This window comes from Aquarana catesbeiana, linkage group LG01 (genome assembly GCF_042186555.1).
Source record: "Aquarana catesbeiana isolate 2022-GZ linkage group LG01, ASM4218655v1, whole genome shotgun sequence".
Classification (NCBI taxonomy): domain Eukaryota; kingdom Metazoa; phylum Chordata; class Amphibia; order Anura; family Ranidae; genus Aquarana; species Aquarana catesbeiana.
Genome location: NC_133324.1, coordinates 499,807,996 through 499,811,753, shown reverse-complemented (window position 1 = coordinate 499,811,753; position 3,758 = coordinate 499,807,996). Strand labels below are relative to the sequence as shown.

Sequence of the window (3,758 nt, the reverse complement as noted above, 5' to 3'; positions counted from 1 at the left end):
GCAGATTGAGCAGCCTGCACTGACAGTAATTGCTTAATCATTGTGAGGCCAGTTTAACAGGTGTTCAGGTATCCTGCTCAGCAGGCCCAGGATCTGGCAGCTTTATGTTTGCAATAATTGCTTTGTGAGTTTTTATTGTAAAACCTCCACTAGGTCCTCATGCAGGTGCTTGCTTATAAACTAGCCAAATGCACAACTGCTAAGATGCCTACGGCCACATCACCCTGAAAGCGCCCGATCTCGTCTGATCTCAGAGGCTAAGCAGGGTCGGGCCTGGTTAGTACCTGTATGGGAGACCGCCTGGGAATACCAGGTGCTTTGCACGGTTCTGTGCAAATTGTTGCTAACACAAACAGCTAAACGCATGAGAGTGCGGGAACGCATGTCAGCGGAGGATAAACTTCCTTTCACAATGCAGAAGCTCCTGGCTAGTCTTCCTTTTGTGGTGAAACAGCTATTTGAGAATGTTTGGATAATTCATCCAGAGAGATTCTAGTGGGAAAAGTACCCCCTTTTGCCATTTAAGTAAAGGAGTAAATATATTTTCATTTTTAAAGCTCCTTCTTTTGTGCCAGGGGCATCAGCCTCCAGGCAGTCACGATGGCTTCGGCTGTCAGGTTCAAAAGGTAATCCTCAGGATTAACCCCAGGGACAAAAGAGGTTTTGGGGGAGGAAACCTACAAGATACTGAAGCCTCCTTATGAGGAGGTGCCCCGCTTGCTCAATAGGGGGAATTCTTCTGCAGTTCTCAAGGATCTGACAGGAAGACTAATAGGGGACTTCCTCAATAGCTCCAGAGTACAAGCTGGCGTTCCAAGAGTTCCCGTCTCCTCGTTTTTTCTCAGATCAAAACGTTCCTAAGGATCCAGAGAAAAAAGAAGTCTCTCTTAAGCATTGGACCCTTTTTTTTTTTTGGCAAAAGTGGTCATGGTGGTCCCCATGTAAGAGCAGAGGTTGGGGTTTGGTTAAATCCAAATGGACATTCTGGATCTCCAAGGTCTCAACTCTTCCCCGCTCACCAGAAATTTCTACGCTTCGAGGTAGAAAATCTTCATTTCCAGTTTGTAGCTCTACCTTTTCAGGCTAGCTACTGCACCTCGAGTGTTTATAAAGATCCTGGCTCCTCCTTTAGCTAGGTTAAGGGCTCAAAGTATAACGATACTAGCCTACTTAGACGATCTACTCTTGATAGATCAATTGGTAGCCGTTTAAACCAGTCTGGTCACCGCAGTCAGCTACCTGGAGTACTTTAGGTTGGATCCTCAACCTAGAAAAATCCTCCTTAAAACCATCAAGGAGATTTCAGTACTTAGGGCTGATCATAGATACAGTCCAGAAAATGGTATTTTTGCCCCAGGAAACAAACGGTTCCTTAAAGAAACTGATTTGGTTGGTCAAAACAAAGAAGAATCCTTCTGTTCATTTTTGCATGAGTTTATTGGGAAAAATGGTGGCTTCTTTCGAGGCCGTTCCTTATGCGCAATTTCATTCAAGACTGCTGGAAACCAGTATCCTGTCATCTTGGAACAAGAAGGTCCAAACTCTGGACTTTCTGATGCGTTTATCCGCCAAAGTGCATCAGAGCCTCAATTGGTTAATATCCAAAAATCTACAAAAAGAAAAATCCTTTCTACCGGTTACCTGGAAAGTAGTAAACAACAGATGCCAGCCTTTTGGGCGGGGGAGCAGTCCTGGAAGAAGCGTCTGTCCAAGGGTAATGGTCCAAATCAGAGTTGACCTTGCCCATCAATATTCTAGAGATTAGGGCAGTACGCCTGGTCCTAAAGGCCTGGATGCTCAGACTATGGAATTATCCTGTCAGGATCCATTTCGACAATGCCACAGCTGTGGCTTATATCAATCACCAAGGGGGCACGAGAAGTCGTGCGGCCCAGAGAGAGGTGAATCATATTCTGTCTTGGGCAGAAAACAACATCCCTTGCCTATCAGCAGTTTTCATTCCAGGGATGGGGAATTGGCAGGCGTACTACTTGAGTCGCCAACAATTGTTCCCGGGAGAATGGTCCCTTCACCCCAACATCTTTCTGTCAATATACCAAAAATAGGGAGTTCTGGAAGTGGATCTGTTTGCAACCAGGTTCAACAAGATCGACAACTTTGTGTCGAGGACAAGGGATCCGATGGCATACAGAACAGATGCCTTGGTCTTTCCATGGGATCAGTTTTCACTGATCTATGCGTTCCTTCCTGTTCTGCTGCTTCCGCATCTCCTACGCAGAGGGAAAGAGGTGATTCTGGTGGTCCCATCATGGCCCAGGAGATCTTGGTTTGCCGAGATCATAAGGATGGCAGTAGTGGACCCTTGGACCCTGCCCCTGTGGCCAGACCTTCTCTCGCAAGGTCCGGTGTTCCATCCTACCTTACAAACGCTAAATTTAACGGTTTGGCTATTGAGACCCGCATTCTAAAGGACCATGGGCTGTCAGCTTTAGTAGTTTCTACCTTAATTAATGCTAGGAAGCCGGCCTCCAGAATTATATATTATAGAGTCTGGAAGGCATAATGTCTCCTGGTGTGAATCCAGGGGTTGGCACCCCAGGAAATATATCACAGGTAGGATCCTTGAGTTCCTACAGATGGGATCAGTAATGAAGCTGGCCTTGAGCACTATCAAGAGCCAGGTGTCAGCCTTATCAGTGTTTTTGCAACGACCACTTGCTTCACACACTCTGGTTTCGTAACCTTATCCAGGGGATAGTGCGGATTAATCCCCCAGTTAAGTCACCCCTGAATCCTTGGGACTTAAATTTAGTCCTGTCGGCTTTACAAAAACAGCCTTTTGAAACGATTCACAATATTCCCTTGATCCTCTTGTTGAGGGAAATAGTTTTCTTGGTTGCCCTATCTTCCACAAGGAGAGTATCAGAGTTGGCTGCTCTTTCCTGTAAAGAGCCATATTTGATTATTCATAGGGATGAGGTTGTATTGCGGCCTCATCCTAATTATCTACCAAAGGTAGTGTGAGGTTTTCATTTAAACCAGGATATTGTTCTGCCTTCATTTTTTCCAGAACCTTGTTCTGCGGAAAAAAAGTCACTACATTCTCTTGATGTAGTGAGAGCGGTCAAGGTCTATTTAAAAGCGACTGCTCAGATTTGTAAAACAGATGTTTTGTTTATGTTGCCAGACGATCCTAAAAGAGGACAGGCGTCGTCAAAATCTACCATTCATAAATGGATTTGTCAAGTGATTGTTCAAGCTTATGGTTTAAAGAGGAAAATTCCTCCTTTTCATATTAAAGCGCACTCCACCAGGGCTGTTAGTGCTTCTTGGGCAGTGCATCACCAAGCCTCCATGGCTCAGATCTGCAAGGCCGCAACTTGGTCTTCAATCCATAAATTTACCAGATTCTTTCAAGTAGATGTAAAAGGTATTGCCTTTGGGCGCAGTGTACTACAGGCTGTAGTATAAGTCCTCTTGTCTCTTGGTGCCCTACTTTTGTTGTGTCTCCCTCCATTCAGTAGGCATTGCTATGGGACAGCCCACAAAGTAACTACTATGGCTCTGTGTCCCCTGATGTATGAAAAGAAAATAGGATTTTTAAAACAGCTTACCTGTATAATCCTTTTCTTTGAAGTGCATCAGAGGACATAGAGGTCCCTCCCTTCTTGGTATACACATGTATTGCTTTGCTACGAAACTGAAGTACTCCCAGTAGTGGGAGGGGTTATATAGAGAGTGCACTTTTTGTCCTAGGGCGTGCAAGTGTCCATCACCTGAAGGTGGCCTATAACCCA

The 3,758-nt window shown here is 45.1% G+C and overlaps 1 pseudogene; it reads left to right on the top strand.

Annotated features, from left to right (window-relative positions):
* Positions 1-206: 206 nt before the first annotated feature.
* Positions 207-325, top strand: LOC141124195 (5S ribosomal RNA; annotated as a pseudogene).
* The last annotated feature ends 3,433 nt before the right edge of the window (positions 326-3,758 follow it).